The sequence below is a fragment of the Phascolarctos cinereus genome, unplaced genomic scaffold (assembly GCF_003287225.1).
Source record: "Phascolarctos cinereus isolate Bilbo 61053 unplaced genomic scaffold, phaCin_HiC Scaffold_8;HRSCAF=390, whole genome shotgun sequence".
Taxonomy (NCBI): domain Eukaryota; kingdom Metazoa; phylum Chordata; class Mammalia; order Diprotodontia; family Phascolarctidae; genus Phascolarctos; species Phascolarctos cinereus.
The window spans coordinates 42,008,067-42,032,233 of NW_027556291.1; positions in this window are offsets into that span (position 1 = coordinate 42,008,067).

The following is a 24,167-nucleotide window of genomic DNA, read 5'->3' on the forward strand; positions in this document are numbered from 1 at the left end:
TGCAAAAACACTTAAATTTAATTTAATGTAATAAAAATTATCCATTTTGCATTTCATGTTTTCTATCTCTTGTTTTTTCACAAATTCTTCCCTTTTCCATAGATCTGACAGGTAAATTATTCCTTGTTCTCCTAATTTGCTTATGGTATCACTCTTTCTGTCTCAATCATGTACCCACATTGAACTAATCTTGGTATATTGTGTGAGACGTTGGTGTGTGCCTGGTTTCTGCCATACTATTTTCCAGTTTTCCCAGTAGTTTTTGTGAAATGGTGAGTTCTTATCCCTGAAGCTAGAGTCTTTGGGCTTATCAAACAGTAGATTACTATAATCATTTACTAATGTGCCTTGTGTAGCCAATACCTAACAGTTTTGATGATTGCTGCTTTATAATGTTTTAGATCTGATATGACTAGGCTACCTTCTTTTGCATTTTTTTTTCATTAACTCCCTTGATATTCTTGACCTTTTGTTCTTCCAGATGAATTTGGTTATTTCTTCTAGCTCTATAAAATAATTTCTGGGAGTTTGATTGGTATATCACTGAATAGGTAAATTAATTTATGTAGAATTGTCATTTTTATTACATTAGCTTGGCCTACCCATGAGCAATTGATATTTTTTCAATTGTTTAGATCTGACTTTATTTGTGTGAAGTGTTTTGTAACTGTGTTCATATACTTCCTAGATTTGTCTTGGCAAGTAGACTCCCAAATATTTTATCATCTACAGTTATTCTAAATGGAATTTCTCTTTCTATCTCTTCTTGCTGAGGTTTATTGGTAATATATATAAATGCTGATGATTTATATGGGTTTATTTTATATCCTGCAACTTTGCTCAAGTTGCTAATTATTTCAAGCAGTTTTTTAGCTTATTCTCTAGGATTTTCTAAGTATACCACCATATCATCTGCAAAGAGTGATAGTTTTGAATGTGAAAAAATTGTTTTTACATGTAATCACAGAAACATAAAGTACTAAATAATTTTTTTTAAAAAAAGAGTGATAGTTTTGTTTCCTCATTGCCTAGTCTAATTCCTTCAGTTTCTTTTTCTCTTATTGCTAAAGCTAACATTTCTAGTACAATATTGAATAACAGTGGTGATCCTTGTTTCACTCCTGATCTTATTGGAAATGCTTCTAGCTTATCCCCATTACAGATAAAGCTTGCTGATGATTTTAGATAGACACTACTTATTTTAAGGAAAGCTCCATTTTTTGGTGTTTTTAAAGGAATGGATGCTGTATTTTGTCAAAAGCTTTTTCTGCATCTATTGAGATAATCATATGATTTGTTGTTTTTGTTATTGATACGGTCAATTATGCTAATAGTTTTCCTAATATTGAACGAGCCCTGTATTCCTGGTATAAATCCCACCTGGTCATAGTGTATTATTCTCATGATAAATTGCTGTAATCTCTTTGCTAACATTTTATTTAAATTTTTTGCATCTATATTCATTAAGGAAATCGGTCTATAATTTTCTTTCTGTTTTGGCTCTTCCTGATTTAGATATCAGAACCATATTCATAAAAGGAATTTGGTAGGACTCCATCTATTTTTCCAAATATTATTTGGAATTATTTGTTCTTTAAATGTTTGATAGACTTCACTTGTAAATCCATCTAGCCCTGGAAATTTTTTTTTAGGGAGTTCATTAATAGCTTGTTCAATTACTTTTTCTAAAATGGGGTTAACTATTTTGTTTCCTCTTCTGTTAATCTGAGCAATTTATATTTTTGTGAATATTCATCCATTTCACTTAGATTTTCAGATTTATTGGCATACAGTTTGGGAAAACAGCTCCTAATTATTGCTTTAATTTCCTCTTCATTGGTGGTGAATTCACTCTTTTCATTTTTGATACTGATAATTTGGTTTTTCTTTTTTTCTTAAATCAGATTAACCAAAGGTTTATCTATTTTGTTGTTGTTTTTTTTTATAAAACCAGCTCTTAGTTTTATTTATTAGTTCATTAGTTTTCTTACTTTCAATTTTACTGCTCTCTCCCTTGATTTTCAGAATTTCTAATTTGGTATTTAATTGGGGATTTTTTTTTTGCTTTTTGGTGAGACAATTGGGGTTAAGTGACTTGCCCAGGGTCACACAGCTAGTAAGCGTCAAATGTCTGAGGCCTGGGGATTTTTAATTTGTTCTTTTTCTAGCTTTTTTAATTGCATGCCCAATTAATTGATCTGCTCTTTCTCTATTTTATTCATGTAAGCATTTAGAGATATAAAATTTCCCCCAAGTACTGCTTTGGCTGCATCCCACAAATTTTGATATGTTTTCCCATTATTGTCATTCTCTTGGATGAAATTACTGATTGTTTCTATGATTTGTTGTTTGACCTATTCATTGTTTAGGATTAGATTATTTGGTTTCCAATTAATTTTTAATCTATCTTTCCACGGCCCTTTATTACATGTAATTTTTATTACATCATGATCTGAAAAGGATGCATTTAATATTTCTCCCTTTCTGCATTTGATTGTAAGGATTTTATGCACTAATACGTGGTCAATTTTTGTGTAGGTGCTATGAACTGCTGAGAAAAAAGTGGTATTTTTCTAACCCCATTCAATTTTCTCCAGAGGTCTAACATATCTAACTTTCTAAAATTCTATTCACCTCCTTAACTTCTTTCTTATTTATCTTGTGGTTAGATTTATCTAGTTCGGTGGGGGGGAGGTCTCCCACTAGTATAGTTTTGCTATTTCTTCCTGTAGCTCCCTTAACTTCTCCTCTAAGAATTTGGATACTGTACCACTTGGTGCATATATGTTTCATATTGATAGTACTTCATTGCCTATGGTACCTTTAGCAAGATGTAGTTTCCTTCCTTGTCTCTTTTACTTAGACCTATTTCTGCTTTTTGCTTTCTCTGAGATCAGGATTGCTACCACTGGTTTTTTTTTTTAACTTAAGCTGAAGCATAATATATTCTGCTTCAGCATTTTACTCTGTATGTGTGTCTCTCTGCCTCAAATGTGTTTCTTGTAAACAACGTATTGTAGGATTCTGGTTTTTAACCCACTCTGCTATTCGCTTTCAGTTTATGGGAGGGTTCATCCAATTCACATTCATTGTTATGATTACTAACTGTAATCCTCCATCCTGTTTTTCTCATTTTTTATACTTTCCTCTCTCCTTTCACCCTGTCCCTCCTCACCAGTGTTTTGCTTCTGACCACTGTCTCCCTGAATCTACCCTACTTTCTATCAGCGCCCCCCTTTTCTTTCCCCTTTCCGCTCCTACTTCCCTATAGGAATAAGATAGATTTCTCTACCCAACTGAATGTGTGTTATTCCCTCTTTGAGCCAAATCCAATGACAGTAAGGTTCAACCAATACTCACCCCCTTCTTTCTTCCCCTCTACTGTAATAGGCCTTTCATGCCTCCTCATATGATATAATTTACTCCCATTCTGCCTCATTTCTTCTTCTCCCAGTACAATCCTTTTTTTTTTCACCCCTTAATTTTTTTAAATCATCACATCCAAGTCAACTTATACCTAAGCATACTAAGTATACTCCTTCTAACTGCCCTAATAGAGATACAGTTCTTAAGAGTTACAAGTATCATGTTCCCATGTAGGAATGTAAACAGTTTAACTTTATGGAATATAATTTTTTTTCCTTTCCTGTTTTCCTTTTTATGCTTCTCTTGAATTACGTATTTGAAGATCAAATTTTCTGTTCAGCTTTGGTCTTTTCATCAGGAAATTTAGAAAGTCCCCTATTTCACTGAATGTCCATCTTTTCCCCTGAAAGATTATGCTCAATTTTGCTGGGTAGTTGATTCTTGGTTGTAAATCCAAGCTCTTTTGCCTTCCAGAATATCATATTCCAAGCCCTCCAATCCTTTAATGTAGAAGCTGCTAAGTACTGTGTAATCCTATCGCTGCTTGATCTGAATTGTTTCTTTCTAGTTGCTTGCAGTATTTTTTCCCTGACCTGATAGTTCTAGAATTTGGCTACAATATTCCTAGAAGTTTTCATTTTGGGATCTCTTTCAGGAGGTGACTAGTGCATTCTTTCAATGACTATTTTACCCTCTAGTTCTAGGATATCAGAGCAATTTTCCTTGATAATTTCTTGAAAGATGCTGTCCAGGCTCTTTTTTTGATCATGGCTTTCAGGTAGTCCAGTGATTCTTAAATTATCTCTCTTGGATCTGTTTTCCAGGTCAGCTGTTGTTCCAATGAGGTATTTTACATTTTCTTCTATTTTTTCATTCTTTTGATTTTGTTTGACTGATTCTTGATGTCTCATAGAATCATTAGCTTCCACTTGCCCAATTCTAATTTTTGAGGAATTATTTTCTTCAGTTAGTTTCTGTACCTCCTTTTCCATTTGGCCAATTCTACTTTTCAAGGAGTTGTTTTCTTCAGTCAATTTTTGTGATTCCTTTTCCAAGCTGTTGACTCTCTTTTCCTTACATAACTCTCCCAATTTTTCTTCTACCTCTCTTACTTGATTTTTAGAATCCTTTTTGAGCTCTTCCAAGACGACTTTTTGGGCTTGAGACCGATTTGTATTCCCCTTTGAGGCTTCACATGTAGGCATTTTGATATTGTTGTCCTCTTCTGAATTTGTGTTTTGATCTTCCCTGTTGCCATAGTAGCTTTCTATGGTTAGGGCTCTTTTCGGTTTGTTTTTTGTTGCTGTTGTTCATTTTTTAAAGTTGAGCTCCTGCTTCTGGGGGGCACTATCCCAAGCTTCTTCCACTGGAGGCCAGGGGCCTGGTCACTGGCTATCTGCTCCAGGGCCTCTGTGGCTGGCAGTGGCCCAACCTAGTCATGCCTATGGTGCCCTGGGTTCCAGGGCTGGCAGTTTGCCTGCTGAACTGGGGCTAGAGACCTCACAGCTGACCTGCTGTGCCACTAGCCTGCTGAGCCAGAACTGCAGGGCCTCAGTTACTGATCTGTCCTGTGGCTAAGAGCCTCCCGCTAGCTTGCCCAGACACCACCTGCGGCTGGGCTGTGTTCCAATTTTACCCAAGTGAGAGAGACCTTTCCTGAAGTAATTCTAAGTTATCTTGGGTTGGAAAATCATTTCACTCCATCTTTTTGTGGATTCTGTCACTCCAGAATTCTTTTAGAGGCTTGATTTAATGTTGTTTTTGAGAGAAACTGGGGAGAGCTCAGGCAACTTCCTGACTTCTCTCTGCCATCTTGGCTCCCAAAGTTACCCTTTTCTAGGAATAATAATGAGCATAAAAATAATAGTGCCATAGTGCTTTAAGGTTTTCCAAGCACTTGACATCCATGATATCATTTGAACACTAATACATAAGGACTGTCTGATCCCTTAGCATCTCTCACCCAACTGTGCCCTTCCAAATAACTGGTGCAAAACATTCAGTAATGACCCTTTGGGAACACTGACTTGCTCTGAATCTAATTGCTCTGCACTTAATACAGGACAGCAGCTGCATAAATGATTCATACTAGGGAATCACTTCACACCACATAAATTAATGAGGTGAGAATGGGATGGTTGACAATATTTCCTATTTTGTCCATTATTAGGACATACAAGTTCAGTGAATGAAAGGTTATATCCCCTTAAGCATGGCTGAGAAAACTCTTGGACTTTCTAACCTACAAGTCCAATTTCATGTCTAATTTCCAAGATTCAACTACTGGATCATGCCACAGTTATGGATAACATCATGTTTATCAACAGGGCTATTATAAAGTTAGCTGCAGAGGACAAAGGGAGAAGTGGTTCAGCTGTGGCTATCTTTTTGGAATTCAACTAACTCAACCCAACCCAACTAGAATGTATTAAGCACCAATTATGTACCAGGCACTATACTAGGAACTGGGAAACAAAGAAAAGAGTTTACACATAGAATGGTGGACTCAAAAGTATTTGAAAGACTTGTAAAGATGATTTTGTCCAAGCCTTCTTTTGTTGGCTTTGATTCTTTCACTTTCCTTTTGAGGAAAATGAAATGGGAGAAGAATTCTTGTCAGCCCTAGCACTGGATTTGTAGTCAGGGGACCTGCGTTCAAATCCCACTCTTTCTATTTGCTAGGAGGATGCATGTTTCTCCCCAAATTCCCAACAAACCTGAGATCTTACACTGCTGTAGGTCCCATCTGTCTGGAGAAAGGAGGCCCTGGTAAGTCACTCATACTTCAATATGAACTTTCAGTTTAATGCGAGACCCTCCCAAGACTCCCGTCTTTGATCAAATTACATCCTCTTCTCCCTTTCCTTCCCTTTAAACACTATCTACAACACACAGAGATCCTCTATAACTACTGGACTCCTAAAGCTCTCATAAAGTCTACTGCTCAAAGGTTGGATAAGAGGATGACAATCAACAATTCTAGATGGCAACTCTTTTCCCACCAAACGTATACTGTCTGAATAACTGATGGTAATAGAAAATGGGTTGAAGTTCCTGATCTCCTGTCACCTCAATGCCCCTCTAGGTAGGTTGCCACATGGGTGACCCTCTTCTTTCTACAAGCATGCCACATACCTGAACTCTCAAACTTGGAGTTACTCACAAGGACTTCACCATCAAAAAAGGAATCTCTCTTTGGCATCCTTATCATGGTAGTTAGTGTATATCAGTTAAACTTCTGCACGAAATTCCTATGATTAGTGTCCATGTCTTTTCCTCTATCCATTTCCTATTTTTCAGCATCTAGATGGGAATTAAATAAATCAAGATGGAGGCTATTTAAGTGTATACACATTTTTTCCCTTTTTAAATTCTTTATTCTAGCATTGTATAAATTTCTATCTTTGTTCGAAGTCAGTGTTCTGATTACACAGACAGCTGATATGGGAGTAGTCACTGCCTGTCTGTTAAAATATAATCAATTTCTTTCTCTTTTTTTTCTTTTTTCTTTTTGGTGATGTTATTTGGGACTCACCATCTCCAACACCTCCTGATTTTTTTCTTGGACAAAGTATTCATGATGTATAGCCAGGATGTTTTGTGGCATCTAAAAGTCTTTAGTCTCACTTATTCCTTACTTCTGAACCATATATTTCAACATATTTTCTACCATTCTCACTTATCCTCACCTTGGTATTGAAGTCCCTCTCTATCAAAGAATACATTGATTTAATTTGGAGGGTCTTATCAACTAATTTCTCTACTGCTTCATTCTCTACAACAGATGGTGGTGCAGAAGCTGCAATTAGAAGGTCTTTTTCACAAATACTCATCATGAATACTGCAATATAAGATGACCAAATGGCCCATGAAATGATGCTTATTGTTACCTTTATATACATGATCAAACCATTTGACCGACTCCTTTATTTGCCTCTACCAGGAGAATTAGTGAGCCATCCCTCCATGTGGCTGCAGCTTCCTTGTTCTCTGGTTCCAGTTGTAGTGAGCAAGTTAAGAATGCTAGGATTCACTTCCTCTAGTGATATTACACACACACACACACACACACATACACACACCACCCGTTGGTCACCAGAGAAAAATCTCCCATTTAGAGTACTCACAGTAAAGTTAATGTTGATAGATGGTTTAAACTCAGAGTGATTTTTAGCACCTTCTGTCTCCTTTCACACAATTCTACCACTGTCACTATAAGGGCCATAGAACCAAGAACCATTTTGTATTTGTCTTTGTTCATAAGCCATCATGGCTAAAGAATCCACCCAAAAGTAGCCAGCCTCTTCATAAGCCATCATGGCTAAAGAATCCACCCAAAAGTAGCCAGCCTACTGGGCATGATCCTTTCTGCAATGAACCTGGCTGATCTTTAGAAAGCAGACACAATGCATCACCAGGGCCACCCTTGTATTATTTCCAGATTGGTAGAACATGCCATAGCATACACATTGCTGGCAAAGTCTTTGGGAATCACCTCTATGCCACCATGAGGAACTAGAAGAAGACTTTGTGTAGCGTGTTTAAGATCTGATTCAGTTCCCTGTTTTCCCCTAAGTATTCTATATCATTAATGTCTATGCTTTGGATGCATGGTCATCTAGTTAGCATAATAATACCACTGAGCTGAGTCAGTGACCACAGGTTGGGGACCACACTGAAGGGTCTGAAGTGCTACAATAATGCAAACTTCTATTTTAAAGGTGTTTTATAATTTATAACAAGCTTGAATCACAAGAGCAAGGACTAGATTTCTGAGATCTCTTTTTGCTCTAAAGCCAGGATAACATGAATAACCTTATAAGAGAGTATTTCCCCCCATTTTACATATGAGAAAACTAAGGCTCCCAGAAGTGAACCCATGGTCGCACAGCATGCATGCATCAGAGGTGGTATTTAAGCTCAGGTTTTTCAACTCCAGGTCTGACATCCTCTCTGTTATACCATGATACAGGACAAGCTGCCTGAGACTAAGCATAATCCGTACAGGGGAACCAAGCCTTTCTCTGGGTAAAACTAACTAGTCCATATGGAAACTGAACCCCCAGCTTGGGAATCTTCAGCAAACCCATTCTGGTTGCTATTGTCTGGCCCCAAATCTTCTCTTAACCTGCCTGTGAGAGTCACTCAGTGGTTTGAGGTAACTTGGTCAAAAACTCAGTAAACAGCCTAGAGATGCAAATTCTTTCCACCTCGAGTGTCATTCTGAATTGGTCCCTCTGGATTATCTGCTATCCAGGCCAAGATGGATTGCTGCCACAAAATCAGTCCTGTCTTGCCTCCACAGTGTGAGTCAAGAAAAATGAATGTCTCCTCCTTTCGTCTGGGGCTCTCTGATTGTTGAACAGATGTCCTAATCAAAATGACTCCTTAGGTGCTGGACAGTGACAACAACCTAGTTACAGACGTAAAACCTTACTGGGCCAAAACAAGACTTTCTAAGTATGAAAAACCTGCCAAACATGTGAAAAACTGCGTGTGAAAAGGTGATTTTCTACTTTCACACAAGGTGAACACCTAGTCCCCTGACATGAAATAGCTCATTAGGTTTGCAGATTGAACAATCATTTATCCATTCCAGCCAAAGCTGTTCCCCATCCTGTCCACTTACACAATCTATGCCCTGTTCCCAGAAAGTACTCTCTCCTCATCTCTGCAGGCTGAAATCCTTCTTTTCATTCAAGGCCATTATTAGCATGGGGCAAAAAGGTTTGCCCCAGGCCACTGACATCTACAGAGGCAGGGTTTTGAGAGGGTGGCACTTTCTCCACAGGAGGGCATATTTCCTCTCAGTGGCAACTGCTGTCCATGTGTATTACCTTGTGTGCACTACCCTGTAGTATAATTGTTCCCAGCAGCTATTCCCAGGCTCCCCTGCTATGGTGCCCCTCACTCCCATCTGCTTGACTGGATTTCCTTCTCCATGACTGTATCCCTGGTTCAGCTATCTTCTGAATCACTGCTGCCCTCAACCCCTCCAAAGTTCCTGACCCAGGTGAAGGACTTCCTAGTTAGAACTGTGGGGAGCAACTCTCCAGAAAGCCTTCCTTCATCCCCCAGCTCACTCCAAGGTCTCCTTCCTTAGCTTTTCCTAGAGCTCTTCACCTCTCCTTTGCCCTAAAGATATTGCCCTTGTATCATACTTCTCTGTATACCGATTGGATCTTTCCTAGTAGAATGGAAGTTCTATGAGGGTAGGCACTTGGCAATTTCTGTCTCTGCATTCCTAAAGCTCAGAACAGTGCATGTAAAAAGTGTCTTTAAAGTGTTTGTTGAATTGAATTAAAGAAAGAAAAAAAGCTTTTACAGAAAGCTTGATGCTCTCCTAGGCCTCTACTTGTCTTCCACAGGGCTCTTTGATCCCAATTTCCAGGCTGGAGTGGGAGTTCTTATGCCTTCCCTGGGTATCAAGCAGAAAGAATAAGAACCAGGGGGCATCTGAGAACTACCCTCTCAGGAGCAAGCTTGCTCTATTCTGATGAGGCAGGTTGAATCAGTGGCAGCTGCACCTCATGAATGTACCAGTTCTGACTAGTTCCCCAATCCCCCTTCCACTACCCATACATAAGCATGGACTAACTCTTCTTTTCAGAAGAATGCCCATTCTCCCAGAGACACCCAAATACAACACAGCTCTCTACACCCAAAATGAATGGGCAAGCTCCAAGGGAGACATGCTAACTTAAACACACAGGGGGCAGTGGTTATCCTGATGCATGGGAGAGAAGCTCACTAGTTAATATGTCCCTGCAAGGATCTGGCTTGTGGAATCCCACATGTTTAATTAATAATAACCTGTCCTTGTGGAAGCAGAAACAAAGCAACCAGACCAGGTCACCAGTGGAAGGGATTTCCTGGCATCCCACTGGCATACATTTAACTGCATCCTTCTTCCTTCCCCTGTGCTACATCTGTGGGATATGAAGTAAAAAGCAAAATCAGTCCCTGCTCTTGAAAAGGTTCCATTTTAATTTTCGTAATTTCTGGTGTAGTGATTGTCTTCCATATAGCTTTCTATCTAACAATCTAGTCAAGTGTCTTGCACAGATTAGGCACTTAAATGTTTGATGATTTAATACATGAAAAAATGAAGATTCCATTGGAGTCCCTCTTACCCCAATGGACCTTTCCAGTCTTATGCCACACTGCACCCTGTATAACATCAGCCAAAAATGGACCACAGGCCACAACCCTCATGGGCCTTACAACATTTTACCTTTGTGATGTCCCATGCCCTTTGTCTCTCCTTGAAGGCTCTGTCCAAATGCTATCTCCTCCACAAAGCTTGCCAATATCCTTTCAGCCTGAAGGAAGTGATGCAGTATTCTACTTCGTGGGGACTCAACCTGTGATTTCATTGGTACATAGAACTCCCGGTGAGGCAATTCCTTCTACCAACACAGACTGGCACCTTCTCTTCCACTGACGGTCAGAGGGAACTGCCAAGAACAAGAAGTTGTGACTCTCCAGTGTCACACGGTGCAAGTCCCAAGTGGTACTTGAACCCAGACTGTCTGACTCAGATGCCAGCTCTGTCTATTCTGCCACTGCTTGGCCTCTCTAGTCTACATAGACTTTGGACCAGAGTTTAGGGATTATGCAAAGCTGCAGCTGTCTAGCAACTTCAAGGAGCCATTCTCTGCCCTGGGGCCAGAAAGGAATCAGAGACTTCGTTTGTTTAGTTTTTTTGGTGAGGCAATCTGGATTAGGTGACTTGCCTAGGGTCACACAGCTAGCAAGTGTCATGTGTCTGAGGCCAGATTTGAACTCAGGTCCTCCTGACTTCAAGGCCGTTGCTCTATCAACTGCACCACCTAGCTGCCCCTAGGAATCAGAGACTGTGGAAGAACATCTAGTATAAAGGAAGAAACTGAGTCCTAGAAAGAGGCAGTGACTTGCCCAGGGCCATAGAGGTAGTTAGTAATGGGACCAGAATTTGAACTCAGGTCTTCTGGCTCCATATACAATGCTCTTGCTATCATGCCACACATATCAGGGCATATTGTATCTTGCTATTTCTCCCCAACTGGCTCTACCTGACAGAGTCAGCCAATGTGGAAAAGGACTCCTCACACCCTGCCAAATTTGTCTTTTTCCTCAGTTCAAAGCAAAATACTTTTCCAATACCCAATCAGTCCTCAGGGCAGGTAGGTGGTGAAAAGGATTAAATACTGGGCCTGGAGTTAGGAAGACCTGAGTTCAAATCCAGTTTCAGACACTTACTGGCTATGTGACCCTGATCAAGTCACTTTACCCTGTTGTGTCAGTTTTCTCATCTGCAAAATGAGCTGGAGAAGGAAATGGCAAACCACTCCAGGATCTTTGCCCAAATGGGGTCACAAGGAGTCGGACACAACTCAACAACAACGACAAAATAAATACTTTTTTTTAGGGCAGCTAGGTGGTACAGTAGATAGAGTGCGAGGCCTGGATTCAGAAGGACTCATCTTCCTGAGCTCAAATCTGGCCTCAGACACTTCCTAGTTGTGTGATCCTGAGCAAGTCACTTAACCCTATTTGCTTTGGTTTCCTCAGCTGTCAGACAAGCAGGAGAAGGAAATGGCAAACCATTCCAGTATCTTTGCCAAGACAACCCCAAATGGGGTCACAAAGAGTTGGGCATGACTGAAATTACTGAACATCAATCAGTCCTCATACTAACTGTAGAGATGAGAGACGTCGTGCATGAAGCCCATGTTGCCTCTGTGGCTTTTCCAAGAGCAACACAGTGTTCACGAGGGAGAATCACTGTCCCTCCAAGATTCTTGCCTCAGCAGTCAATGTGAAAGGTTTCAAACAACTGCTCTGCAAGACTCCCTGGACACTCCAGGCTCATGCTCACCATTATAGATGGGATTCTGAAAGAACCCACCCCCCTCCCCAACCCTGCCTCTACCAAAAGCTGGCCCCACCATCTGGTTTTGATCTGCAGCGAATTAGCCAGTGATGGGAAGCAGAGTAAGATAAACGACAGAAGGCCACTGCTTGCAAACCTCTGGCAATCCTTGCTGGAAAAGATTTGTGACCCCAAGATTTTCATGCCATCATGAAGCAAGGGCTAGTCCAAATCTCTTCCCAACGGAGGAAGTGCAGAGTCTAGGTTGTTCAAAGCACTTTCCCATGTTCTCTGGCTCCAGATGGGTGGGGGCTAATTCTAAAAGAGGAGGGAATTCTCACTGAAATCTCAAGGATCTAAACACCTGTAGGGAAAACTGAGCTATGGGAATAAGGGGAGATAGGTTCTGTTTCCATATTACTGATTATAAGTGTACCCTGCTTAACACTGCTTATCGGTTTTGGAGAAAACTTCAATTTTAAAGGGAAATGACATACAAGGGGGAGTAAGTAAAATGAGGACAATGTTTTCAAAGAGCAGGGAGCTGAAAGGACATTCTGATGGGAGTAGCTACTTCATGTTGGGGTTTGGTTAGGAAGTATTAATACTATTCTAGCAAAACCTCATGCAGGGTAGGCGTACATGCTAAGTTCACTGCAGTCTCAGTCAAATGACAGACCCTTCTCTTCCCAATGACTGCCACTTATCACAGGTGAAATCTCAGAATTGTGGAATCTATCTAGTCCAAAGCAAAAACCCTAAAAATCTATAACTGCTGGACTTCCTTTGAGAAGAAAAAAAAGGGGCAGTAAGGAAAGCACTGTCACAAAGGACATAGGCCTTGGAGGCAATGAACCCTGGGTTTAAATCTTGGCTCTGACACTTACTAACAAGAAGACTATGGCCACATAAAATCACCTAATTTTCCTCATCAGTAAAATGTGGATGATAATTCTTGCACTAACAAGGTTGTTGTGGGGAAAATGCTTTTTTAAGATTTATAGAAATATGAGATATTATCATTGCTACCTACCTCACAAGGTTAATGTAGGGGAAATATGCATAAAATAGAAAGTGCTGTATCAGTCAACAAGCATTACTGAATACTTACTATATGTCAGGTAATGTGGTAAGTTGGTAATACAAAGAAAAGGGGAGAAAAAAAAGTCCTGCCCTCAAGGAGCTTACATCCTAGTGGGAGAGGCAGTATGTCCATAACTCAATATATACAAGATACATTCAGAGTAGATGGAATGAAAGCCTTGAGGAAACAGCAATAACAGCTCAGGGGACTGAGAAAGGCCTCCTAGAGAACATGGGGAGAGGCCTAGGATAGACTGCACAGTACACTGAATAGAAAGATGGCCTCCAAGTCAGAAAGTGTTGGGTTCAAGTTTGACCTCTGCTATATATTGGCTGTTTGACTCTGGACAAATTCTTTACCTTCTTGGTGCCCTCAGTAAGCTCTCAGGGTTGAAATTGCAGAATAGTTACCCATCCACGAGAGAAGGAATCTTTCACTGGAAACTTCCTACACTGATGAAATCACAGGTCCAATCTGAAAAGAAAAGTGTTAGACAAATGTAAGCTATTCCTACTTTTTGAGGACAATGCTGGGAGATGGAGTAGGGGGAAGGGGGAGGGGCAGTCCCTTTTAACTTCAGAGAAATTAGCACACGAACAAGCCAGATCAATCCAGGCAAGCATGGTATAAAGAAAAGATTAGCAGACAGAGTTCTGCCATTAACTGTAACCATGACCTTGAACTAGTTCCTCTCTGCGCCTCAGTTGTCCCCTCTGTAAAATGAAAGGCTTGGACGAGATAATTTCCAAGGTCCCTTCCAATGCTGGCAGGCTCTACACATATTTCCTCAGCTTATCTCTGTTACTTGCTAGCAAGGCATGTAGAAAAATGACATTTTTGTTATATCACTGAGGCTGTTGGGCTTTGAAGGGATTTATGTGACACTCTTCCTAGTACCCTGTTTGATGAACATACATCCTCTAGTAAAACATCAGACAAGAAAGTCCATGAGTCATCTGAGTGAAGGACAGGCCCACGCAAACTCTGGCTCGGTCTTAGGGATCTGCTTTTCAAGGTGCCAGGGAGTTAACTAATCTGATTAGTGCAGTCAGTTAACGGATCATAATGATGTGGCCTTGCTGATTTCACAGAGGTCTTCCCAGAGACTGAAAGGACTGGCTAAATGATGGAAATAGCAGGCCCTGTGGCAGGCCAAGGCAGGGAGGAAGAAGATTAGGGACAGGGGTGGAGTTCTTCTTCCATGACCCCTCAAATCACATTCCACAGGCAGCTGCCTAATCTGCCTCCAAAGTAGGTTAGCCACGAAAAAAGATTTTGGCAAAGGCTACTACCCCCTTAATGGACAGGAGATCATGGTTTGTGAGGAAGTTACACTTAGGGTCAACACAATGGAATAATAAATATAGGGATGAAAATAGAAAAGCCCTTTAAGGTTTGTAAATTGTCTTAACTACCTTACTGCCTTTGAGACTCGCAACATCATTTGAATTCTGTTTTGGGGGGGATCATAAAGTCATACGCTGAGAGCTGGAAGGGTTCTTCAAAGTCATCTACTCCAACTCCCTCATTTTACAGAGGTGGAAACTGAGGCCCAGAGAAGGCAAATGCTTTGACCAAGGTCGAAGATTCATAGATTTAGAGCTGGAAGAAACTTTTGGGTCATCAAGTCAAATAGTCTCATTTTACAGAGGAAGAAACTGAGGCTCAAACAAGGAGACTTGCCCAAGGTCACAGAGGGAATAAGTGGCTAGGCTAGTACTTGAATCCAGGAGCTCTGATTCCAGATCTAATCCTCTTTCCACTGTATCATGCTTGCCTCCCTTTTCCAGTGTCCCTTCCCCACAATAAACCTGCAAGGTAAGTAGCACAAAGATTATCTTCCTCGCTTTACAGATGAGGAAACTGAGGCACAGAGCAATTGTGTTTCTTGCCAAGGTCACACAGCTAGTAAATGGCAGAGCCAGGGTTCAAATCTACGTCTTCTGATGCCAAATCTGAGGCACTTCCTAATACACCAGCAGCACAAGGCTGAGTAGCAGCATAGCTGGCTTTGAGTCTCAGCCGCCTGACTTGCTTGCCCTGTAACCTTAAGCAAGTCTCCACTTTGAACCTCAAACTGGAAATAATAATCCTGGCACTTTCTTCCTCCAAGGGTTACTGTAGGGGAAAAGCTTTGTAAACCTCTAACCTTAAAGCACCAGAGAAATGTGATATTGTTTTCTATTATTGGAAGGAAGAAAGAATGAGACCCAATGACCTTGAACCCCAGAGAAGGCTTCGTGAAAGGAGACAGAACCTTAGCTGAGCCATGAAGGAAGGGAAGGATTTGAAAAGAAGTAGCCAGAAGGATTTAAGAGGAGGCAATACACCCCTCACTTTGGGGTGGGGAAACTGGAAAGAGCATGACATCGTGTAAAGAATGTAAAACATGGAGTCAAATGACCTGGATTTGAGTCCCAGCTCTGCTACTGAGCCTTGAAGGAAAGGAGGATTGCAACAAGGAGTGATTTTACAGCCAGGGACCCCACGGTGGAAAGAGCTCAGGGCGAGTAACACTCCTTCCTGAGCTGTCTCTGGACAGGCATTGATGCTCTGCTGCCCTTAGATCTCAAACCTCAGAGTCCTGGGTTTCCAAGGCAGGACCTGGATTTGAAACCCAGCTCCACTACTTACTACTTGTGTGACCTTAGGCAAGCTATTTGCCCTCTCTGTGCCTCAGTTTCCTAATGTGTAAAATGAGGAGGTTGGACTAGATGCCTTCAAAATTCCCCTCCAGCCCTAATCTACAGTCCTATGATCCTATGACTTCAGTGAAGGCACTTTCCTTTCTTGGGCCTCAGTTCTCCCACCTGTAAAACAAGCGGGTTGGACTGGATGGCATTGAAAGTCCCTCCCTGCTCTATGGTCCTATGATCTTACACCTTTGTTTAAGGCATCTTTCTTCTCTGGGCCTCAGTTTTACCATCTGTAAAATGAGGGGGATTAGACAAGATGACCTCTTAAAGGTTCCCTCCAGCTTTAAAACTATGATCCAATGAGGCCCCAGGGGGGAAGGAATTCAATTTACCCAAGGTCACAGAGCAGTAAGTATTGGCTGACTAGGATGTTAACTAGGGCCTACTGACTTCCAGCTCAATGTTCTTCCCATTAGACCACACAATTTTGTAACTTATGGAGAGTTAGGACTGGAAGGATAAAGGCAGAGGTTATCTGGAATTCCTACATATTTTGGTTAGCAGTATATGTTGTATTGGTTGGCAAACCTACTCATGCAGAGGCACGCCACACATGCCCTGACTATGGGTTCTGGGAGTGCCTCTTGGGGAACTGACCAAGGTTGAGGTTCATTTCTCTTGTTGGGTGATTTATTAAAAACAAAGAAGCCAAGCGATTGGAGACAGGCCGACATGGAATCAGAGACGTGCATCCGCAGTGTACCCTGGATGTCAGAGGAAGAAGCAGGACAGATCAGGGACCTGGTGGCAGGGGGCCAGTGGTCCATGTCTACTGAAGTCAAGAAAGTGCACCAGACCTCCCCGCAGCCCTCAATCTCTCAATCCCCCTCTAGGAACAATGGGACAGCCTGGCCAGATGACATGCTTCAATTACTTTCCAAAGGGGCCCCAGGCCAAACAGGCTTTTTAATTTCCAGATGCTTTTTTAATTACAATAAAAGGCCACACTGTAACCTGGCTTTGAACGGACACCATTGTGTGTGTGTGGTGTGTGTGTGTGTGTGTGTGTGTGTGTGTGTGTTTTAACCACAAAAGCTGTACAGTTTCACCCCTACTTTTTGCTGAGGAGCTGAAAAATGCTCCGATAATAAAACGCCAATGTTCCTCATGTTGCAGAAAGGGGCAGGGAGAGGTGAAGCAATTTGGTGAAGGTTGCTTGCTGGAGAAAGAACTCTCTGTCCCTGCCTCATCTGCTAGAACAGAGTCCACCTTGGGGGCCTGATGCTTAACAGCAATGGGTGATAAGAGAACGTCAGGACAAAATTGGAGGGCCAGCTGGAGCTGAGAGCTGAGCCCATCTGGAGAGTCCAGACCCCCAAAATGGATGGGCCTGGTTCTCCTTATCAATGCTGGCCATCTACCCAGGGGGAATTCACACTACTGCTGAACCCTCTGCTTCATCTCTGCCTGCGGTGGCAGTGGCATAAACACAATTGGAGACCAGCAGAAAGGTATCATGTTCCTTTCTATCTGGTCCAGGATTCATGGAACTCGCTTTTGGTCCATGAGAGGACAAGCAAATGATCTTCAGTCTATGATAAGTCAATCTTTCTCAGGTAGCACAACTGAGCCAGCCAGACTGGGAGGGAGGGATTTGACCCATGAGATTTGTCAGAGATCATGAATTTTTACTTAGCTAAGTAGGTCCTGGGATCACCAGATCTGGCAGAAACCTTAGAGGCCATAATTAATCCAATCCCACATTTTATAGATGAAAAAACAAACAAACAAACAAAACATTGACCCAGAGAGGGTCAAAGATCTAGATCTGGAAGAGACAGTGATCCTTTCATTTTACAGATAAGGAAACTGAAGCCCAAGTAGGTGACATTACCTACCCAACATCACACAGATAGTAGGGTTCAGAGGCAAGATTTAAACCCAGGTCCTCTGATACCAGAACCAATGAGTGTCTTTTCCATTGTACCAAGCTGCCTCTTTATCAATCTATAATATGCATTTAATTTTTTTTTTTGGTGAGGCAATCAGGATTAAGTGACTTGCCCAGGGTCACACAGCTAGTAAGTGTCAAGTGTCTGAGGCCAGATTTGAACTCAGGTCCTTCTGACTCCAAGGCTGGAGCTCTATCTACTGCACCACCTAGCTGCCCCTCAATATGCATTTATAAAGTAGCTACTTTGTGCTAAGCACTGTGCTGAGTGCTGCGGACAGAAGTACAAAGAACGAAACAATTCTTAATTTCTAATGGATATAAGTATATACAGCATGAATATAGATAGGGCAGCTAGGTGGTGCTGCAGTGGATAGAGCCCTGGGCCTGGAGTCAGGAAGACTCCTCTTCCTAAGCTCAAATGCAGTCTTAGACACTTAACTAGATATGTGACCCTGGGCGAGTCACTTCATCCTGTTTGCCTCAGTTTCCTCATCTGTATAATGAGCTGGAGAAGGAAATGGCAAACCACTCAAGCGTCTTTGCCAAGAAAAACCCGAAATGGGATCATGAAGGGTCAGACATGACTGAAACGACTGAGCAACATAATAAATGCTCATTGGATTGGATGGTATTAATTAGGTAAAGGATTATCATCCCCATTTGACAGATGAAACAAATGAACTCCAAACAAATTAAGTGTAACACATGGTTATTCTTGACAAGAATGTGGAACAGTGAACAGAGAGATTATCTAGCCCTGTAGTGTCAAACTCCAATAGAAACGTACCCCTGCAGGCAGCATATTGACTTAGAAGATCACAAATTAACATTGTCCACATTGTATTGTATTTTTATTTATTTGTGTTCAGCATTTCCCAATTATATTTTTATCTGGTTTGGTATGCTCTTTTCAGGCTGAAAAGCTGTGATCCAATCTAATCCCTTTATCATATAGCTGGGGCAACTCCTGACCTAGCCTATTATTGCAAAAGCCTCCTAATTGATCTCCCTGCCTCAAATCTTCCTCCTTCCAATCCATCCTCCACTCAGCTGCCAAAGTGATTTTCCTAAAGCTCGGGTCTGACCACATCACCTCCCTGCTAGCTAATCTCTGGTGGCTCCCTATTACCTCCAGAATCAGATAAAAACTCTGTTGAAAATTTGAAGTTCTTCGCAACCTGGCCCCATCCAACCTTTCTAATCTCCCAGACCTTATTCATCATCTTCCTTTATTATCTCAAAGTAGATGATTCTTGGATATACTTATCCAAACATAGCCTCTCTCCTAAGCTGTGGTCTAGCATCTCCAACTGTTTATTGAACATTTCAAACCGGATGTCCCAGAAACAACTGAAACTCAACATATCCCAAACTGAACTCATTATGTTTCCACCCAAACTCTGCTCCCTTACAAACTTCCCTATCACTGTTAAGGGTACCATCATCCTCTTGGACTTGGAACCTGGGTGCCATCTGTGACTGCTGACTCTCTCTAAAATGCCATCTCCAATCTACTGCCAAGTCTTGTTGATTTGACCTTCACAACCTAAGCCCTTCTCTCCTCTAACACAGCTATCAACCTAGTGCAGGCCCTCATCACCTATTAGCTGGACCATTGCCAAACCTTCTCATTGGTCTCCCTGCCTCGAGTCTCTCCCCACTCTAATCCATCCTTCATTTAGCTATCTTAGGAAGTGAGCTTCCTAAAACACAAGTCTGACCGTGTCACTCCTCTACTCAATAAACTCCAAGATCAAATATAAAATATTCTGTTTGGCATTCAAAGTCCTTCATAAGTGGACCCCCCTCCTACCTTTTCAGTCTTCTTATACCTCACCTCCACAGATTCTGTGATTCAGTGACTCTGGCCTCCTTGCTGGTCTTCTCAGCTCCTTCCATTTACAATGGCTGTCCGCCCAAGCCTGGAACGATCTCCCTCCTCATCTCTGCCTCATACCTTCCTTAGCTTCCTTCAAGTCTGAACCAAAATCCCACTTTCTACAAGAAGCCTTTTCTGGTCCCACTGAATGCTGGTACCTTCTCTCAGAGATTACCTCCAACTTAGCCTGGGTTTGCACAGTGTTGCTCCTTGAAGCAAGGACTGTTTTGACCTTTCGTTGGATCCCTAGAGCTGACTTGGCACAGGGTATGGCATACAGCAGGAATTCACCAAATGCTTGTGGATTTGACCCCCTTCCACAAAGTCTCGACTCCAGCTGTTCACTCTTTCTCACTCACAACACTTCCGTCTCCATGTCCTTGCACTGGCTATCCCCTACAACTGGAACGCTCTCCCTCCCCACCCCCACCTCCGCCTCCTGGCTTCACTGTCTTCCTTCAAGACTCAGCTCAAATCTGATCTTCTGTATTCTATCCTCATCCCGCAACCTTCTCCTCCAAAATGACTTGCCACCTACTCTGTACATATGTTGTGTATGATGTGGCTATTTACGTACATATTGTTTCCCCCAGTAGAATGTGAGCTCTTTGAGGGTAAGAACTGTTGTTGCTCTTTTCTGTACCCCCAGCTCTTAGGGAGTTCTTAACAAATCCTTGCTGACAGATTGATTAGAAAAATCTGACTCCCAGTTAATTCCTAACATTCCATGCCCAGAAAAACTCTTCCTTGTGATTAGTTGACTAGGGCTCTGGACAAGGAGAGAGGGTAGGAAGTGAGCACAATGCCTGCCACACAAGTAAATGCTTGTTGACCTTGTTAACTGACTATACCAATCAGTCCTTAGATAGCTGACTTTTGAACCTTTTTTGGTGTGTGTGTGTATATGTATGTGTGTGTGTGTGTGTGTGTTGTGTGTGTGTGTGTGTGTGTGTGAGAGAGAGAGAGAGAGAGAGAGAGAGAGAGAGAGAGAGAGAGTGAGCACAAGGAGGACAGCAGGGGGAAGTAGAGTTTCCACAAGTTCATATTATCAAGTTAGAATTGGAAAGGACCTCACAGATCATCTATTTCAAACCCCCCCTTTTTTTTTACAGTTAGGCAAACTGAGGCCTAGAAAGGGGAAATGACCTGCCCAAGGTGCTACTAATACACAACGGATGTCAATTCAATAATGATTGTTTTCAGAACCCAAGCATATCTTCAAAACCAAGTACCTCAAAGGTGGAAAGGAAGGGACCTTCAGCAGATCATATGGTCACTCTCTCTGCCTTCAGTCATCTTCCTTGTTATTATCACCCTTTCACTCATTCCCAGACTATTATGTATATATTTATCTGTTTGGTGGTTGCACCCCCAGTAGAATGTAAACTCCCTGTGTGCCTTAAGTCCTTCACAGTGCCTAGTGCAAAGTAGGTGGCTGACAAATGGAACCACGACTCCAGCCCAATGGCATTTTGACTCTCACTTCCTCTGTGCCAGCTTTCATCCTTCCTTGAAAGGTGCTACAGGGAGATGGGGCTCTATTTTGAACTGCAAAGAAGCATGCTGAACAAAGAGCTGGGAAGAGGATGGACATGAAACTCCAGAAGGAAATCATTTTTCTGTCTCCTTAATGGCCATGAATAGTTTCTTCCCCAACCCTGACATCAGTCAACCCAGTGCTATTTTCTCTGTTGGTTTTCTCCAATGCCAAATAACCCAATGTGCAAAGACCACAAAAATTTGTAGGTCACAGCCCATGGGATCTGGGTTGCAGGATCAACATTGCAGGCCACTAAATTTATTTTGACTCAGGCTCTTCCCCACTTTGGATTTTCTTCCTTTTAGTAGTCTGGAGGAGCTATTCTTGTTTCCAAACACTGAAAGAATGAGAACTGCTCTCCTTTTATTTTTTGTTTTTCTAAAAAGGCTCTTCTCTGGAACAGCCACTTGGGTGGTGACTTTGGGCTGGTGCTTTAGGGACTAGTCTAGGTTGTTTCCTTTCACATTCCAAGGTCCCAGATCCAGCTTTCCTGAGAGGTTTGAGGTATGAACTGGAAGGGGGAAAAAATGAGGTTGAACATTTAATGCCTAGAACATTTTTCTACAATGTACAGCCTCATGGTCAGCATTTCTTGAAAGTTTGGGGGAAAAGAGAATGAATTCTGATTTGGACATGTTGAGTTTGAGCTGCCTACGTTCATTTCAAGATGCCAAGGTTGTGGTGTCCAGTGAAAGGAACTTGTACTCCATCTCTACAGAGTATTATTGTACTCATCCCAAACAGATGTGCAGTTTCAAAAGAGCAAGGGGGTAGTAGCCTTTAGAATTATCCAGCTGTTGGAAAAATTCCCTATCATCTCCAGAAAAGATAGGGGCTGAGGAAACATTGTTCACAATGTTACCCAGCCCAACTGAGAGTAGAGGTACATTTGTCCTCATTAGGTTCACAGAAGAAGGAGGGGGAATGAGGAACAGGAGTTAGTTAAAGGCATTCCACTCAGGCCATGGGGTGTGAATGAGGCTGCATGGCATCTTACTCCTGAACCAAGGAGCACCAGGCCATTGGGAAAGTTCTGTACCTTCCTGCCAGAGATGGAGCTCAAAGGGCATTGCTGTCCAAACTTTCCACAAATCACCCGAAAGGCTGGCACTGTCCATCAATAAACACTGTCTCTTAAAGAGCAGGAAACTAGAAAACAGCCTTCCTTTGTAGAGTAGGTCCTGAAGGAACCAGGGATAGCCAATTTTCCTCTTCCCTTATTACTCTCCTGGGATTTTTGGGTTCTATAAGCATTTCCATTTGTAAAATGTACTTTTTTTAAGGCCATGAAGAAACTTTTTGAGTGATATGGTAGGAAAATAGGCTCATACAGTTCAGTAGCTGGAACAGACCTATGAGACCAACTCCCTCATTCTTCAGAGGAAGAAACTGAGGCCTAGAGAAGGGATGGGACTCACCCAAAGAATATACAGCAGAGTCATTATCCTGCCTCAGATGCTGATTTTGTTCTCTTCTCACATTCTCTCTCAGAATTTTACTCAATGCTTTCACTTCCTCTTTTTTCACCTCCTCCTCTTGGAGCTTCTTTCTTTTCTTTCTCCTCCTCTTCCTTCTCTTTCCTCCTCTCCCCCTTCCTCTTCCTTTTCCTTATGCCCTTGTCCTTTCTTCTACTCCTTTCCCTTCTACTTTTCTCCCTCTTCATTTTTTTCTTCTCCTCCCTCTTTCCTTTTTCCTTTTCCTCCTCCCCTTTCTCATCCTTCATGTCCTTTTCCTCTTTGTCCTCTTTCTTCTCCTTTCCCTTTTACTACTTTCTTTTCTCCTCCTCCTTTTCTTTCTTCTTGTCTTCTTCCTCTCCATCCTTCTCTTTCTTCTCCTCCTTCAACTTCTACTTTCTTTTCTTCCTCCTTATCTTTCTTGATCTCTTCCTCTTCATCCTTTTCTCTTCCTTCTTCCCTTTCTCCTTTCCCTCTTCATTTTTCTCTTTCATCCCCTCCCTTTCCTTCTACTTCTTTTCCTCCTCATCCTTTTTGTTCTCCTCCTTCCCCTTTTCTTCCTCATTGTCCTCTCTCTTCAACTCCCTCTCTTACTTCTCTTTATCTTCATCCTTTTTCTTCTCCTCTCTCCTCTTTAATTCTTCTCCTCCTTGTCCTCTTTCTTCTCCTCATCCTTCTTGTCCTCTTCCTTTTAATCCTCTTTCTTCTCCTTCCTCTTCTACTTCTCTTTCTCTTCATCTATCTCTTCCTTCTCCTCCTTTCCTTTATACTTCTTTCTTTTCTCCTCCTCCTTCTTGTCTTCTTTTCATCCTCCTCTTTCCTTTTCTCTTCCTCATCATCCTTCTTTCTTCTCATCCTTCTCCTTCCTAATTCTCTCCCTCCTGGTCCTCTTTCATCTCCTCCTTCCCCTTCTACTTCTTTGTTTTCTTCCTCCTCCTCTTTCTCATACTTCTTGTCCTCTTCCTCTTTCTCCTCCTCCTATCCCTTCTACTTCTCTTCCTCCTCATCCTTTTCCCTTTTCTCTTTTCCCCTCCTCCTCATCCTTGCTTTCTTCTTTTCATCCTTCTTTCTTCTCCTCCTTCCTTTTCTAGTTAGTCATTTTTCTTCCTTTCTCTTCCTCCTTTTCTCATCCTTTTTGTCCTCTTCACCATTCCTTCTTCTCTATCCTCTTCTACTTTTCTTCCTCTTCTTCTTCATCCTTCTCTTTCTTCATCCCCTTTTCCTGCTTTTCTTTTTCATCCTTCTTTCTTCTCTTTGCTTTCTTATCAATCTCTTTCTCTCCTTCTTTCTTTTCCCTGTCTTCATTTTCTTCTTTTTTATCATTTCCTTTCTTCTTTCTCCTCCTCCTTTTTCTAAATAAACAGGACTGCAAAATCTCAACCAGCATAATTTCAGCAAGT